The sequence below is a fragment of the Camelus dromedarius genome, chromosome 13 (genome assembly GCF_036321535.1).
Source record: "Camelus dromedarius isolate mCamDro1 chromosome 13, mCamDro1.pat, whole genome shotgun sequence".
Lineage (NCBI taxonomy): Eukaryota > Metazoa > Chordata > Mammalia > Artiodactyla > Camelidae > Camelus > Camelus dromedarius.
Window position 1 is genome coordinate 22,203,010 of NC_087448.1, and position 19,687 is coordinate 22,222,696.

Consider the following 19,687-nt stretch of genomic DNA (forward strand, 5'->3'; position numbering starts at 1 on the left):
GTGTGTTTTTGCTTTTCTTGCCTGTGCTTTTTGTGTCGTGTCCAAGAAACCATTGCCAAGAATAATATCAAGAGGATTTTCCCCTGTGTTTTCTTCTAGGAACTTTATAATTTCAGGTCTTACCTTTAGACATCTTTTTTGAGTTAATTTTTGTGTATGATGTAAGGTAAGGGTCTAATCTCATTCTTTTGCAAGTGGCTATTCTGTTTTCTCAACACTATTTGTTGTTTTCCTCCATTGTGTATTCTTGGCACCCTTGTTGAAGATCAGTTGACTGTATATTCATGGGTTTGTTTCTGGGATCCCTATTCTGTTCCATTAGTCTAAATGTCTGTCTTAATGGGTGTACCATACTGTTTTGATTACTGCAGCTTTGGACTATATTTTGAAATCAAGAAATTTGAGGTCTTCTGTAGTTCTATATGAATTAAAAATTTTTTCTATTTATTTAAAAAATACCATTGGGATTTTTATAAGGACAGAACATGTTCTCCACCTTCCACCCAACACATCTTAAAATATTAAGTTAAGCCAAAAAGAAAGAGACAGAAAAGGAGAAACAGAGTTTTTAAAATTGTATAAACAATTTGAAAAACAAATAGAAAAATGATGGATGTAAACATAAACAGATCAATAACTATGTTAAATATAAGTGAACTTCATGATCTAATAAGAGGAAGATAATTACACTGGATAAAAAAGAGAATGTAACCATATGTTATCTACAAGAAACACAGTGTGTGTGTGTGTGTGTGTGTGTGTGTGTGTGTGTGTGTGTATATGTTTTTATAAATAAACTTGGAAGAGCAAATATATATATATAATATATATATATATATATAATTTTTTCATAATAATAAATGAAGCATTGAACAGGATTGATTGGTATTTGAACTTTTTTGAACATTTAATTCAACTGACTGGTTAATTCAGCCTGGATCTTCAAACCAGTTGCATAGAAGTATTTAGGCTTAACATAGCAGCTATAATATGAAAAATGCCAACATTTTCAAATGCCTTCATTAAAATTCCAAACTCATTCAATTAATCTTTTTCTCTTTTGGTCTCAGGAATTTATGAAGTTTAATTCAAGCTCTGAATTTCTAAAGTACAAACATCCATACTAATTAAAATTCAGTCACAACAGACAAGCTTAATTGGGACCAAAAATCTCCAGAGAAAATTACAGTAGATTATTTCAAGTCTGAGGATTTCAAGGACTTCTTTGTTATGCCAAGATACAGTTATTAAGATTTCTCTTGTCCTTTCACAATTTCCTCCCAATAAATTTTACTTTCTAGGCAGTTTCATAAATGAGTAACTGGAATACCACTTCTATTTCCCTGAAGAACTTAGTAATGTTGAGCAAAATTGCTTTGATTTATGTTGTGTTATGTAGATGGTAAAATGGAAATAAAAGAAAGCAGTGTGTTAATTATAAACATAGAGGCAGGATCATCTTACACGTATAGGAATATTAGAGGCAAAATGGTGTTTAACAGTTTCACTCTGTCAGCACACTCATTTAAGTATTTTTACAATATTCAATATTAACTAAATGTGCAATCATGTCTTTATTTTGTATGTAAATTGGCAATCAGGAAAGACTGAAGTTAAAATGATAGATTTTAAATTATGTTTGTAAGTGTCTGATTTTGCTTCAAGTGTATAAAAATCTGAGCCCTATAAAATAATGATATATATTTATATATCAGCCTCAGGATAAGTAGGCCATAATAATAAATAACCCAAAATTTCAAGTAGCCCAAACACAATGGAAGTTTATTCCTCACTCATACAGTCCGATGTATTTGTCCTTATCACTAGGTAGCTTTCCTTCATATACTGAGTCAGAAGTCCAAGTCCTTTAAATCATTTGGCTCTCTCATCCTCTAGGGCCTTGTAATTGCAAGAATCCAGCTGGAATAAAAAGAGACAGTCTGGAGAGGAAAACACTTGCCAAGCTTAGTCTCGAAATAGAACCCATCATTTATCTCATGTACCACTGTCTACAAGGCAGTCATATGGTTCTATCTAAGTGCAAGGGAGGTTGGGAGATGTAGAATAGCTCTAGGCTGAGGAAAAGAAAATGAATTTTGGTGAACTGGTAGCAGTCTTTGTTGCATTCAGTTGCAAATAATTTTGTATAAATTTAATGCTTCTCGTAAACTTAATTCACAAAGGCAAATTGAAATGGTACTGACTTGGTTTAACTTCTACCTACAGCAGAAGTTTCTGGATAATCTAAGTGATGGTGAAAAGATGAGGAGAAACTAAAAGAAACCAAAATCAACAAAAAAGCACCAAAATCATAAACATAAAACATAGAATTGTGTGTCTGTGTTTGGGTATATGCTCATATTTAATGTCTACGATACTTAGCTTTGATAGGTAAGGAAAAATACTGGCTTTGTGTGTATACTTGAATATAACTCAGATACCGTCTTCAGTAAGATGGGGTTATCTGCTTCCATTGCTTCAGTTTCACTCAAGAAGAGAAACACAGTGTATTTGAAAAAGCATAGGATTCAAACCTTCCAAAAATGAAATCATGATTAAGCTGCTTTTTAAATTTGTGACTTACTAATTGTGTAACTTTGGGGAAGTATGTTAATCCCTTTCAGATCTAGTCTCCTCATTTTTAAAAGGGCAAACTCTCTACTTTGACAATTTTGAGGATTAAAGGAGGTAATGCATGACAACTATCTGACTCACCCAAGACAAGTTATAAATGGTGACTACTGTTTTTACGCCCCTCATATCTTCAGTCCTGAGCTCTCTCTTGAACTTTTGGCCTACTTTCCAACTTACGCTAAATATTTCTATTCTTTATTTTCCAACAGCCAAAAACCATTGTTTCCTACTAATTTTCACCCAGATAAATAGATTCTACCATTAAAACATATCTAGAATGCACCTCCCCCTCTGTCTTAATATCACTAATAGAAACTCATTATGTCTCATGTATAATGTCTGAGTAGTAAAATAGACAGTGTCTGTCCTCATTCTGCTGTTCCCATGTGCTTTCTAAATATATATATAATTTTCCAGGCCTTCCAAGGCATCTTGCAGTTTAAGTAAATTCTCAAATCTTTACCATGATTTTCAAGCCCCTTACACAAATTCACCCTATCAGAACTTTTTCAACTTCACTTCTTTCGTTCCTTTTTCCTGACCCATATACAATATCTTAAACTGTAGCTACATATTGGCCCACAGAATCCATTGTTATCATTAGTCTATGCATCTGTCCGTACTGGAACTTCTGCTTAGAATGTATTTCTATACTTTCTCTGCTTTGCCATGTTATTTGTCTACAATAAGTCTCCTTTAAGATTCAGTTAAAATTTAAATTCAGCAACTTAATTTTCCAGGACACCTCATGCTTTGCCAGAAAAGGCCCAAATTAGCCCCAAATTGAGGATAACTTTCAAGTTAGGGGCATATTATTTTTCTCTCTTCCAATTATTTCTTTCCATTACTGTAAAAGAGACATCATTTTGCTGGAAACTATGCTTTAGGCTCAGGATGTAGGCATATCTCTAAAGATGCTAAATGAGAGAAACTCCCAGGTTGGAGTATATATTTAGCATTATGAATCAACCAGGTCTGGGGTTTTAGTTATTATGCTATTAAACTTTTAGAATGAAATATACCTGGGGATGGGTCAGTTGTGGATTTGAAGAGAGCAAGATGACTGCAGTAATACAGCTAATTGTGGAAATTTCTGGGTCCCTTATATTGAAGACACACTATTTTAAAATCCACACAAATAACAGAAAAAGGATGACAAGGAGGAAGAAAGCATAGATTATGCTGAATATTATCCACTTGATCCTCAGAAATGTCCTGCAACTTTATATCAGTTAGCCACTTCTGCATAACAAATTACCCAAAATTTAGGAGCTTAAGGCAACTTCCATTTGTTATTTCTCACGGGATTATATAGTTCATTATCTGAATCAGGTAAAGCTAATGTTGCCTGGCCTTACTATATAATTCGGGTCAGCTGGCAGATTGTTTGAGTGTTTGCTGGTCTCAGATGCCCTTGGCTGAAATTATTCAACTTGTATCTGTGTAGTCTCATTCTCCAGAGGACTAACTTGGGTTTGTATTCATGGTATTACAAGATTCTCAGAAAGAGAAATCAGAAGCATGCCTGCGGTTAACACTACTGTATTATGCCATAAACATTTCATTAGGCAGGTAGCTCTTCTGTTAAGTGTTCTTACCACAATTAAAAAACCAATACCACAACAACAAAAAACCCACACATTATTTTCATTATATTCTGTGAGTCAAAACAAATCACAAGATCAGCCTGGATTCAAGGACTGGAGTAACAGACTCCACATCTGGAAGGGAGAAGCTATAAATGTACCTTGTGAAGAGAATGGATACAGGAAGAGCTGAAGGTTTGAGACTATTACTCAACAATCTCCTTCAGACTTTTGGAGGGACTTCAAAATGGCAGAATAGAAGGACATGGAACTAACCTTCTCCCACAAATCCATCAAAAATACACGTACGTTGTGGAACAATTCTCACAGAATCCTACTGAACTCAGGGCAGAAGATCTTATACAGCTGGAACTACAAGAAAAACCTCCTTATAACCAGGTAGGACGATACAAAGTCTTCAGACTTTCATCCTTCCAGTCTGTGTCTGAGACACTCACCCTTATAAACTGCATCAAAGGGCCCTCTTATCTTTTATGTTCCTATTGGGTTTGACAAATAAGAGATACCAATAGCAGATTAGCAACTACATCAAAGCATATTGGACCACAAGTTATATATAACTGAATCTCTCTCTGTAAGGCAAAAGCTATTGCCTGGTAGGTTTTGTGATATGTTTCTATTCATGATTCATAAAAAGCATATTACCCTTGATTAATCAAAATTGAACTTTTAAAGAGATAATACTTAGCAATTAATTTTTCAAATACTTTAATTCATAATTCAGTAGTAAACAATCTATAACTTTTAAGCACTCTTCAGGATGGCCATCTATTATTCATCATCACTAAACTTAAGCAGAAAAAATACCTGGAAAATATTTTAATTGAAAGTATACAATTGTGGGGACATTTTAAATTAAAATGACCCTCGTGTTTTCAAAATGGGTCTATACTTATTTTATTCGATAATAATGTTATCTTCAAATTAAGCAAATAATTAAAATAATTTAGAATGAATATTTTATCTAATTACAATTTGTGAATAAACTGTTTCTTGAAATCATTATATTCAACATTTTTTATTTCCTTAGATTAAGACACCAATATAATTGTGAATGTTTGGATCTTTAAGTATTTTGGTTAAACTAGAGTATTTTATCTTGTGGATATTATAGAATGTATTTATTTTAACTATATTATGATAGCTTGGCCAATAAGAAAAGGCTGATATTTATTTTTAATATTTATCTGATAAAGTAAATTATAATATATACAAACCCAAAAGTTTATAGAAACATTTACTTTGGAAAAACATAAAGGTAAACAAATATTGGAATTATTAACATTTCTCAAGTTTGCTTTATCCAACCCCATCTATATATCTATTTATATAATCTCATTATACATATTACAAACATATGTATATATGTGTGCGTGTGTGTGTGTGTGATTGCTGACTCATTAATATGTTACTACCACTATGACTATACCCTTAAATTAAGTACTTTAGCAGGCATCCTCTAAGAATAAAGGCTATTCTTCTATATAACTTTAGTAGCATTATAACAAAGGGTAAGAAGAGTTCCATAATGCCATTGAATATTCAGTTTATATGTAATTTCTCTTACTAGTCCCCAAAGTCTCTTTTGTAGATTTTTTCACCAGATTCAATCAAATCTCAGATACTACTTCTGATTGTTGTGTATTTTTTTATTCTTTTTTACCTAGAATAGTCCTTCTATCTATTATCTATCTATCTATCTATTTAATGTTATGTTTTATACTTTTGGAAGAAGTCATTAAGTTGTCTAGTTGACTGCCCTCACATTCTGGATTTGTCTCAGTGTTTTCTCATGGTGGCATTTAACTTGTTCCACTATCCAATTTATTTCCTCTGGGATTTAGGACTAAAAGATTATTTGGTTCAAGTTGAACATGATTGTCAAGAATGTCTCATAGGGGCCATTTTTCCTCTCTTGGATCGGCCCACTCCCAATTCTCAGGACTGTACTATCTTTCACTATTTTTTTACTTCAGTAATAAAAATCTTGGGGACAAAAAAAAGAATGTCTCATAGCTGATAAAGTATACTTTATATTGCATCACATCAGTTGTACATATTGTCAATTATTAATTGTCAACTATTAATTTTACTGAGTTGGATCATTTGGTTGAAGTAGTGACCACCAGATTTTTCCATTTGAGAGACAGGTTTCTTTTTTGTTTATTTTTTCCTGATTTGTAATTCCATGCAACTATCATGCTACCTATTGTACTTTCACCCAATGATTACTTTTCTAGCCAATTATTATACTTGGGATTGCAAAATGTTTTCTAAAAATTCTCAGATCATTTCATTTATTGGTAAAATTCTTCTGTAAAGAGGTTTTCTTGCCACTGTGTCTTTTTGTTTATGTATTTGTTTATTTAGGAATAGTATTGAACCAAGATTTTAAAAGTATGGTTAATTAGTATTATTTTGTGGTTCAAATTATCACTTTTGATTGAATATTAAATCAACAATTAAATATAATAAATTATTCATCAGTTGTTTGCTTAAATTTCCTATATTGACTTTTATTTCATGAGCTTATTCTCTAATATATATCTAAGGAAGGGATGGTGAATATAGTGTTCCTTGTGTTTTTGCATGTTTATTGCTTTTTTTTCTTGAAACGTTACTCTACTGTTGGCTTTTTTTGTATGTTTCTGTTAATAAGTACAATGGAAATTTTATTTAATTATTGTAATTTAATTAAATTATTTTATATTAATTTTATAACTGTTTTGATCTTCTTTCCTGGACTGAGGAGCCAAGAACTTTTCTATTTGTACTTAAAATGCAATCGCTTTTCTAAGATAAAGATTTTTAAGTTTCACCACTCAATCAATTTTTTTAAGCATAAGATTAATCTTACCAGTATTTAGATTTTCACATTCTTTCTTTAATCAGAAAATTTCATTTTAATATTGAATATTGGTTGCATTCCACTGTTTAGTTTTTGCTTTTAAGGGTCTACAATTTTTATGTATGTATCTACTCATACATAATGTCTGCATCCACATTTATATATTTATGCATTAATGTATATATATGTATGTATTTTTTTCTTTGGTCCATTTTATTTTTATTTATTATTTTGTCTGGCTTTTTTTTCATTCTTCTCTTCTATATTTATTACTTTATTTGCAATTTCTGTCAGTTCTTCCATTGTTATTTTGTAACATTTCTGAGATGTTTTGTTCTTCAGTTGTATTTTTTTTCTTTATTCACTTTGCTCTTTTCTCACATTTTTCTTTTCCTTGTGCATTATAATCATTAATTTTTTAATATATAATATATTATATTTATTTTGCTTCTCTAATTTCTTATTTAATTTTAATCCATTAAGGGCAAAAACACTGTTGCACAATTTACCCAGCTCTTTCAGATCCCCTTTTCCACAGCAGGGTGTTATAAGTTTTTCCGTATCTAGAATTATTTATTGGCATTTTTTTATTCTTATAGTAACTTTGTGTAGATGTAAATTATCTTTTCTTGCTTGGAGAAAGTTTTGCAGATGTTTTCTGTACTAGCAATAACAAATGGAGTGGGGTTGGGGAAGAGTCTGGGTGGCTTATTTATTTTCTGTAAGAGTTTTATATTCTGGTATTATAGTGAAGTTGAAGTCTTTGGTAGTTTCATCTGTGTGTAGTGAGAGGGGAACTGGTCAGTGTGCTGTCTGCTTCTGATTCAGGGATGCCTTCTTGTTTTCATAGGTTTATGAACCTGAGCATCATAGATCTTTCTCTCCTTTCACCACCAAGCCTCCTTCTTTTTCCCTCCTATTTCCTAGGTGTACTTCCCAACACTGCTTCCTCTGGAATTGTACACTTCTCGTGCCCTTTCTTTTTGATGTACCAGATCTGACTCATTCTCAGTATTCCTTACCCAGGGCAGGAAACTCTTTCTGGGCAGTTTTATTTATATTCTACCACTGTTTGGGTTCCTCTGTACACCTTTCTCTTTTAGCAATACGTTCTAATCTACTGCTCCTAAAAAATGAGCTCCATACCTGTGTCTGCTATTTTCAAGGGTTGGTTTCCTTTGTTACATATAAATTGAATTTTACAGTGTTCTCTGTTTATAGATTATCCTGTAGAACATGTGAAGAAGTTCTGATCTAAGGTTGTCAACATTATCTTGTGTATACCAAGAAGTCTCAAGCCAATGTATCTTAAATAGCTGAAAGTCAAAGGAAATTAAATACATGACCCTAACCAAGTATTTTTAATAAATTGATCCATTAATCACAGCGCAATGAGGACTAGGAAAAAATTAAAAGAGTAATATTTCTCTTTGGAATAAAGGTAAGAACTTATGTTTTTGTAAGTAAAGTCTTAGTTTTAATTTGAAAGTTAGCAGTTCTAACTTGTACTTCTGCCTCCCCAATTAGAAAGATAACACATTTTATATTAAACATAGGTAAGAGTTATTGTAATGATTACCCTTCTTTCTTTTTTCTCCTTCTATTATTTTCTTCTTTTTCCTCTAGATTCTTTTTCTTATGACATACGTGTTTCTCCTGTTGAAAACGCAAAAATAAATTATTTTGGAAAACAGAAAGATGATTTTGCATTGTATGAGACTGCTGTTAAGGGCATTCTCATAACCTTTCTTTTATACTTACCCTGTCTGAAAGGAAAAAAAATGGATGCAGTTAATATAAAGAAATCTGTAAAATATAGTCTGCTGAACATTACTATCATCTGCATATACTAATTATGTGCTTAACTCACACTTCAAGGAGCATATTGAGGAACGTGATTTCAAAAGCTTGCTCTTCAGGAGTTTTATACTGAAATGTTCAGCAAGGTCTAGAGAAATAAAAAATCTCTCTTTCCATACTTGACTGAACCAAGAAATTGACAAATGCTGTGGAATTATTAACTGAAGCTCTTCCTTTTATATTTCAAACAATAGTCTGAAATTTATTTTACTAGCTTTCAGAGATGTTTTTGTTTCATAACAGTGTGCTTCGCACAGTCATTGCAGGAGAGATGCATTTGTTTATATTTTCATTTGGCAGATTATATTTAACAAACATTGATTAAGTGAGTGAAAATGACTGGAGCAGGGAACATGAGTATGTGTATTTGGTGGTGGAAGTGATGAAAGGTGTATATAACTAAGTTGGGGAAAGCGAAATGTCTTTTTCCTTTTAGCAGGGGAAAAAAACAAAGACAAATAATACAGAATGCAAGGTTACTAAGATGGGCAATTTGTCAATGTTTGGGTAAATTGGATGATTTCCACATCAACATTCCATTAGTTTTATGGAAAATTGTTATTTTTTAAATGTTTTTCCAAGCAGTGAGCATGATTCTACAATTAAGTATAGTGGCATTAAAAACTTCAATTTTTCTAAAGAAATATTAATTAAAGCTCTAATCCCTTGAAATTTCCATCTCACTGAATTAGAGAAACAAAACAAATAACAACAATAGAAAAACAAGATCAAGGAAAGGGAATGATTTGTTCAAGCAGAGTTATTAAGAAACTATTTTTTGCATATTTTAGTGATGTGTGTGCAAACTTGAAAATCCTCCAAAATTTTTGCTGTATGTTCTGAAAATTTTTTTCTTATTTAAGTCAGTTATAATGCTCTTGGTTAAATGGATATCAGCATCTGTCAAGAGACAATATATTAAAATATAGAAAATTCTACAAGTATAAAAGTGTAATTTTGATGCCCAAGAAAATGGAAATATTTCAATAATTTAATATTATATGATGCAGATATTTAAAAATCGATTTAAACACCAATCCTGACATAGGAAACACATAAGTTGACAGAGGAAAATATGGGAACTACATCAAACGGTAACATTGACTTTGAGAGCTTTGTGAGCTTTGTTTACAAAATGTCTGCACTTTCTATATTTTAGAAGTATGATTATATTACATATGAGATTAAAATTTTAATTTATTTTTTTAACTCTGGGAGTAGATCCTTGGATGTGTTCAACAGTAGCTTTCACCATTGCACCATTGTCCAATTTCATTGTGAGCATTACATTTCCTTGTGAACATATTTCCTTCGGAACATTCTTGAGGGTATGTGGTGCCACTTCCTTTTTTCCTTAGGACCTCTCACATGTGGTTTCTTTGTAGATTAGCCTGGACATTGCTGAACCTTTTCGATTGCTTCTTTGTTTCTATAAATGCTTTAAACGTGGCAATTATATATTCGTATCAGATAATTTCAGTGTCAGAATTTCTTGGGAGTATGATTCAGATTTTTTACTTTTTCACTGGTAGTGACTTATTCTGCGGTTGTTTTGTGATTTTCCTGTGTGTCTGTGCATAATTTTAAACCTCATAGTTATCTGAATATATAAAGTACTGAGGGACCTGGGCTGAGGATCTCTTTTTTCAAAAGTTCTGCTTTACTTCTACAATACACAACTTGCTATCAATACAGAATAACTTTTTGCATTAATGATTGGTTTGCTGCTACAAAATATCAGAGGAGTCTTGTTTCCTATTCTTTCTTCCTTCCTACTTCTATCCTATATTTCCCTCATTTCTTCATTTTCTTTCTTTTTAAAATTTTTTTTATTTTATTACCGAGATGTTTAGTTGCTTTTTGTGCCTGCAGTTGCTTCTTTTTTTTTTTTTTTTTCCCTGACCCTTGCTTTCCAAGAAGTCACAGCTTAAGCTCAAGGACATACTTCATACTTCCAAGTGCACAACTCGAGCAGGTCCATGCCCTGTTTCCTGAATCCTGACTGGCCTTTCACTTGTAAGGCTCTATGTTCTTGGTGTCACCATATGTCCTTGACATACTGTGGGGTTTAGTGCAAGCTTATCACTGTGGAATTATGTTTCCTCCTCCCCTTTTAACACTGGGATTTATCTTATGTACCTGTGAACATAAATTGGTTTTATTTATATTCATTATACTTCCTATCAAAAACTTTATTCCTACTGAAGGTTTTAAGAATTTCTAATCTTCCAATTTTGTGGAAAGAGTAGTCCACAAATGTCAGCTTAATACATAACTCCTTATTGCTTGACTTTCTCAAAGAAATATATATAATTTTTGTGTTCTGAAAAAGTAATACCTGCTAAACACTAATCATAGAAGAAAATGCAAATGTCCTAATGTGACATATAGACTTTTTTCTTCTTATTATTATAAAGACTTATTTTTAAAGAGAAATTTAAGATTGACAGCAAAATGGAGGGGGAGATACAAAGATTTCCTTTATACCTTTTGCACCCCTCACCCTAGGTCACGTAGGCTCTGATAATACCCCTTTACATCAGGCTCTCATTAACTGACATTCCCCCAGGGCAGGCCTAATTAATAAGAACACGGTGCTCTGGCAGTGTCACAATGGTTCCTTTTCTCCTCCCCCTGTGGGAAGCAAGATAAGGCTTTTCTCTTATGTTTACTGTGGGGAGTCTGGTTAAGCTTCTGGAGGTAAACCTCACAATATTGTGAGATCCTCTCTAAGACTGGAGCATCTTGGGGTTTTAACTCTCAGAGTTGTCCTCACTGAGCCTCCAGTAATCTGTCAAATACAGTTCCAGTTTTCCTCTCAGGCACTGCTTCCTACAGTAGTTTTCATTCTTGAGTCTCTGCTGCAGTAAAATGTGACTCCCTGTATTTTCACCTGTCTATCTCTCTTCAGTCTTTAGGGCAGTCATTTGTCTTGTATCCTGCAATATAAGATTTTCAAATTATGTCCCATGACTCTTTATTCTGTCTTATCTCCCACACTTTGAATTCTCTCCATTCTCCTTTCATCCTAAATGTCATCAATTTTTAAAAAAATGCCCAAAGTGGTCAAATTCACCTTAAATATGACTCCTTTGTGATACCTTTTATGAACTGTTAAGACACGGAGGCAATATCTTCTGACTTCCATAGGGATAATATTATTTTTCACCTTTTTCATTACTTTTGAAAGAACACAGAACTCTTATTACTTATTATACTATGCATTTACCTAGCTATTAAAATATAGTGTCTTCTCATCTGTGTGTATGTATGTGTCATTCTATACACCTTTGTATAGTTGAGAAATTAGTTTTATGGAATGACCACAAACACCAAACCAAAAGAGTCAGGACAGTTGAATAAGCAGCAACCAGAGGTAATCTTTTTAGTGCCATCACATGTTACAGTTAACCTGGAGATGTATTGGAGTCATGCATAAAGGAGAAAATAACAAATAGCAAAATTCTTATCTTTTCATAGTTAATCCCTAAGTCTTTTTAGAAGAAAAAAAGTTGGCCTAATACCCAAAACTAAAGGGAATATGTTGTAAACAAAGAAAAATAATGTTGCTCATCACCGAGTTTTACAAGGATCAAGTCCTTAACCACTGCACTCGCTGAAGGACAGCACACTCTGAGAGGATTTCAGGATGTCGCTCTCTGTGCTTTGGATAAACAGGCCCTGTAGATAGTTAGATGTGTATCTCAGGAAAAATTTTAATGAATCCAAATGTTTGTATCTTCCCATACATAGAAAAGCACTGAAATCATTAGCTTGAGATAGGTGTTCTTTGAGAATAGCAGTGATTTTTTTTCTTACCAAGATACATGCTTGACTGCACATACTTCCTACTCAAAAAATCACAGATAAACTGGCTTCTCCCCTACATCTTCAGAGAGGTTTCCTCAGAGCTATTGAGAGGCTGTCTCCCTGGTTTTTGTCCTCAGTAAGACCCTAAGTAAAACAAACTCACAACACTTGTGCATTTGCCTTTAAGTCAATAGTACCATATGGACCCTTTTCTCAGGGTCACTGCATCTGATAATGCATGATATCTTTAGCTTTAAAGCTGAAAATACATTTTTTTAATGTGTAACAATTTAAAAAAAATCTTCCTATGTCAGACCATGATAGGTTTGGATTTATTTTGTAAGAGTTTGAACACTTTCTCTAGTAAAAGTGTATGCTCTTGTAATCAAACTTAAAATATAAAGAAGAAAGCTTAAAATCTATAACAATGAATTTTTAGCATGTTCCACTAACTACCAAATATAATTTTGAAAATGGAGCTTTTGGCAGGAACTTGAAAGCAGTTGGCTCAACATCATGTCCCTGGCAAATGAGACATATATGGTTTTTTGTCCAAACATAAAGATGGAAAAGCTGTCATTCTATTTTTTGAATTAAATAAATTGAATTTATTTCACTTTAGATAGCCAACCATATGATAGAGATTGTCTATAAAAGTAGCTTTTTCTAGGGACAAGCTTTATTACATCAATCAGTTTTAAATTTTTACAGATGGCTAACATAAACAATTTATCCCCAGAGTTTTATACCATGAATCATGGGAAATATTTTTGATTAGTAAAATTATATTAACAGTTATCAGTTAATACTATCAATTGACTTCTCAGTCATAAAGATTATTATTATGACTCCTGATTTTTTATATGGTTGTGTGGGTGACTATATGTATCTGAGTAAGTCATATATCCACTTTAAAAATAGACTACATAGTAATTGAATGAATTAGACTGGCACACTGAGTTATTTGTTAATATCTCTGTAATTTTAAATAAATGTCTTACATAAGAACTCCAACCTGAGAAATATGTCAAGATATCGAATTGCTAAGAGAAGCTGTATCTGGTAAGTGGTTTTATTACTCTTAAAATAGGTTACCTTAGTTTCAAAACATTTGTGTGTCCCCTAAGTTTCATGCACTATGTGAACTAAATTTTCCCTTTGAAGTTTTTATGTATTCTATTATTCTCTGAATATCATCTTCTCTTATTCTTTGGTTTTATTGTCGTGGCTGAGTTTTTTCACTAATTTTTATTGACTATTCATTCTCACTTACTAACTTCAGACTGAAGACTTTCTTCCCACTTGATCAAACCTCAAAATTCACAAGTCACTTGTCTAGTTGCAGGAGACTTCCAATCAACTTTAAGAGAACTGAAGTACTATTAACAGTTTTTAGTGAACTGATTTACTTTAACAGATGTCTTACCTTTGCTTTAGAAGGTGTGAATCCCTCTTGCCCTTTTTCTCCATAAAAACCGCAAGATCTACAGTGAGTTTTTCCTCACCCGACGTGAAATGTTGCTAGTCATCCAATTGTGAAACCATGATACAGATCCAAATGTATAACAACAAATAAGTAGCAAACATTTCATGCTTTATGGTGCAACATGAAAGTTTTAAATACAGCCTCATTGGTATCTGATATTAGGAGATAACAGATGTGTTGAGTATATAGCCTTCTGGCATGTAGGATTGGTTGATGAAGAGCAATTGAACGAAGACTAAAACAAACCTCTCTCAGTGGATTCTCCCTCCAGTGCATAGCTGCTTACTTTATTTCTATCAGTGTTCTTTTTACTAAGAAAATATGTTGAATTATTCAACATCTAAAAAATCAAAAGCAATTTGCTTCATGATTTAAGCTAACAATCAGCTGAGCTTTTCTAAGTCAGTAAGCCACTGAAAATAGTTTTGCCACATAGAGTAATTTAAGAGCAGTAAAAATTATCAACAGCAACAAAAAACTTAATTCCTATTGTTGACCCTATTTTATAGTCAAAAGGGGCAGTGAAAACTCTATCTTACAAATTCATATCTTCAAAGAGAGAAATATCATTTGTTAGGATCAAGTATGGAAGAATATGTACAGCATTTCTCACTGAATTTTAAAAATTTGGTGACTCTCATCTGAATATCATATCTAATTATTGTTTTTATTACCACATTTTAAGTGGTAATTATAAAATGTATTACTAATTAAGTGCTAATTAAAAATTAATTGCAAGATTTCTGCAAAAATCTATTGAAACCAGCTGAACAAAGAATTCCCAAATATAAGTTAACTTAGGAAACTTATTTTGGGCTTCATCCAAGAGTTCATGAACATTTCATTACTTGCTGGAAGAATTCTCAATGTGATCAAGATCAAAGTACTTGATAAAGTTGAAAAGTCCTTGCAGTTGACTGGTACATGGACTTCAGTATTGGATGCTGATTCATTTGCAATGTTCTAATGCTTTTGTATTAATAAATGAATTTAAAACTTGTGTTAATTGTGAAGTAACTTCTTATTGGCAACTATTATCCTTGGGTAGATAGCTCCAAAACATTTGAAATAAATAGCTATACTGATGTTTCTCTGCTTTACAAAGTCACTGCACGCAAATTAGAGTAATACTGATTATAGCTTCATTTCAATATCATTTAAAAAATAAGTATCTTAAGAGAAAGTGCTTTTAATTTCTTACACTTTATTCAAAATTCCTATTAATTGCTGATTGATGTTTGATACATTCTTAATCTACATCTTGTACTAAAGAGAAAAAGCAAATTTTTTTTTCTGGCCAATAATATTAAGGTTTTATATGAATGAGTTAGATTGTTTTTTATGTTTCCACATACCTAGTCATTAAATTTCATTATTCAGATATTTTAATAACCATTTTTATTCCCAAGTTGTTTGCCAATTTAATTTTTACTTTTATTTATGGTAAAAATACTTTGGAAATTATTCTTTTTATGAACATCTCACAAAATATTTTATTTAAAAGGTATGATGTGGCTTATGCCAATTAAGCCTCTTTGAACCAGATCATTCTGAGGTTATTCAATATTTCAAATAACTCAAAGGTAATAGCTTAATGAACTTCCTTATTATCTTGAAAGGCTTAAAAACCAATATAGCCTTAAAATATGTAATCTGCTCTAAGCAAGACTGCATCAAATTTTGCTTAAAATTACATTTTTTAATAGGTTGAGGTAGCAGAATACATTTCTTAATGGCTGGCTTCAGTGGGGTATTCCAAAGAATCTTAAAAATCTGGACATTTATAACAATTATTTATTTATGAGTTGCTGACTATATTCTTTGGTTAACATTCCATTAATTGAATCTATGTTTTGTAGTGGTTTTAGAGCTTAATGATACTGCATTGTGTGTCTCATCAATCTCCCTCATAAATATTAAAGCAAATGAACTCTTTCCAGTTTGTTAACATAAATAATGTATCTTTGCAGTCTGGAAACTTACTGGAAATTTCTTGCATTTTAAGTAAGGCACTTCTAAACTTGAATACTCAGAGAAATGATAGAGGGACAATTTTCTGATTAAATGTCTTAGCCCAATAAATAACTTAATCATTCGTGAACTAAGTAACTTTGATAAATGGAAAATAATGTGTCTTTTTATTCATACATTTCTATTTGTATTAAATCAATATAAATTTTTATCAGTGTATGCAATTTCAAGACTAGGTTTGGAAATAGGATATACCAGAAATAGCTTTCCAATCTCTCTCTCTAAATAGATAGATAGATAGATAGATATAGATAGATAGATAGATAGATAGATAGATAGATAGGTAGATCTCTTTCTATATATATGCATATATGTGTGTGTGTGTGTTTACGTATCTCATATGAAGATACTTAAGTCTAAGATTTGAAGAGGTTAAGGCCCTGACTCTAAAGGTTGAGCAATCCAGTTCTGATTCAGAGAGCAATAAAAACTGTTAAATATTTGATTTTTTAAAAAGACACCTTCAATAAACATTCAGTTGTAACCAGTCACACTCCTAATTTGCTAATACAGAAAACCGTTATAACCATTCCTTCAAAGTCACTTTTTTTTATATTCACCTAATTACCATCTACAAAGCACATAATGTTCCTTATAAGCCTGATTTACATTAGGAAAAGATGAAGTGGTTATAACCTCACAATAAAAATCAGTCCTGATAATTACAGTATTCAGCTTGGATTCATGCGTATTCATGCATAACTTGTGAATAATTGTGGACAATTCAAGACTGTAGAATTTATAAAGACTTACTAATGCAAAAAAAAAAAAAAAAGTTCAGGAAATAGGAGAAGCCCAAGCTATTTGAATGATCTAGCTACATAATCTTTCAAATTCATATCATTTTGGAACAAGCATCACAACTTTGAGGATGTTTGCTGCCTGCTTTGGTTTATCCTCCTTTAGGCAGAGACTGTACATCAAAGCAAGAAAAGAATTGATAATCATTCACATTTTGTTCAGTCAGTAAAGAGCTTTACCAAATGATACGTAGGAAAAAAGATTGGATTTTTATATAAAATGAGCAGTGCAATCATTAACGACAACAGTATTAAGCAATTCATGAATATTTATGACTCTTCTCCATGTAGTTTGATTAATAGTCTTTGAGAGCCTTCATTATTTAAATGATTTGTGGAGGGTGAGGTTATTTTAAAGTCAATAATTTTTTCTCAAATGTATATAAACTCTCAAGCTGGAAGCTACATAGTTTGTTGAAATATAAAAACATTGCTGGCAATACTCAAGTCAGTTAAACGTCTGTTAAATTTCTGGTATATTGTAATCATTGTTTTAGGCCAAGGTGGGGATGGGAGAAACAGGAAGCCCTATGGAATCTGAAAGAAAGGGCAACATATCCCCTACAGAAAAGAAATGTAGAACAGGTGAGGAAAGAAAGAAAAGATGTGCCAACAAAAATTAACTAGGAAAAAACTCGAAAGAAGGAAAGCAATATGTAATATTTGTGAAGTGTTAAATATCCATGAAATGTGGAAAGCACTTATTATTTTGGTATACTATTGTTCTAAGAAGTCTGTAAACTGTGTTAAGTTAGGATAGGTTACTTGTTGCTTGTAACAAAGGATCAAACACTGCCGTAGAAGAGATGGACCTTGATTTCTTATAATTAAGGGTAACTCTATCGTGACTTTCTCTAACATAGCCGTAAATGTCAGGAATTTTGAAATGTCAAATCAAACTTTAACTGCCTGATTAAACAAATAGTAAAAAAAAAAAAAAAAAAAAACAATAGAATCATGAAATATTGCAACATGGTAATTGGCCCTATATTAGTAAAATGAACCACAAAACTCTGCTTTCTTCCTTAAAAAGTAAGATAGCTAAAGTCTCCAAATGCCTGGGATTTAACCTTTCTGGTATCATAAATGCACTGTGAAATACAAAATATCTGCAAATATTTACTTATCTTTCTATCTAATAGAATGTGATGTTTTACTAAAAGTCTGCATATTGTCTTATTTGAATCTCTGTTAATTATAATTTTGTAAATTATAGTCATTTATTACTGTGTCAATTTAGTTAAGCTATAACTACATTGTTCAGAATTATTCTACCAAATGGCTTCAAGTTAGTGTTGGCCACAAGACAAATTTCTGTGAGACTTCTAAGGCAGAAATGAAGTATATTTATACTCTGAAGATTGAAGGAGGGTATCAGTTACCTTGGAAGTTTGACATGTTGTCACTAATGTGTTTGGTCATCTTGTTGACCTGGGGCATCACCTGGACCTGCAGTTTCTCCACTTCCCACCCCATCTTCTCCTACATCTTTTGTTCTCTTGGACTAGGATAAAGAGTGGCATATACTCCTCTATGAGCTCCCAAATACATAGGCCCTAAACATTATGATAAATTCCCTATTCTGTTACACTCAGAGTGGTTTTGGTTCTCTCTGAATAAAAATGTATTGTTAGAAAAATAGGTATAGTAAGAGATTCCAGAGGAAAAGAACCTTAATGAATGGTTTTTTGAATTGGGTATGAGTTATCTAGAAGTGATTCTCTAACCTGATTATATCTAGACATTAATGACACTGTTTCCAGTTACTTAAATGATCTCCTGTAGACACCTGTATTAAGTGTTTATGGAGGACAAAACCTTGGAGGATCAGTAAGTTGCTATTATAGAATAGTTTCATGAAAATAAGGTGTATAATGTTTTGTTTTATTTTTAATATTTGTTAAGGTCCACTGGGTGTCATAGGCAAAATTCTAAGGTAGTCCCCAAGATTCCTGCCCCATGGTGTTCATGCCTTGTATAATCCCCTCCCCTTGCATGTGTGCAAAAGTTGTTAATATAATAGAATATCCTTCCCATGAATAGTTTACTAATCTCTTGGCCTTTATATTATGAAACATATGATGAGGGGTAGGCCTGCCCTAATTTGGTGAGTCCTTAAAACAAGGTGAAACATCAGACAATTTGCCTGCTGGCCTTGAAGGAGCAATCTGAAATGCTGTGGAAAGAGTCACAGTGCAGGGAACTGCAGACTATCTCTAGTAGCTTAGAACAGTCCCTGGTGGATAACCACCAAGAAAGCAAGGAGCTCAGTCCTCCAACCACAGGGAAGTCAATTTTGCCACCAGTCCAGATAGGTTTAGAATAGGACTCTGAGCCTAAGATGAGAATGCAGGCCTAACTGAGACCTTGATTTCAGCCTGGTGAGTCCCTGAGCAGAGGTTGCAGTGAATCTGCGCACAGATTCATTACCCAGAGAAATTTTAATGTCATAAATTTGTGTTGCTTTAAGTCACTCTTTTATTTTGTTTTTATTGACATATAGTTAGTTGATTTACAGTGTTAGTTTCAGATGTACATCAAAGTGATTCAGTGATACATATACATATATATATAAAATCAGATTCTTTTCCATTTTAGATTATTATGAGAA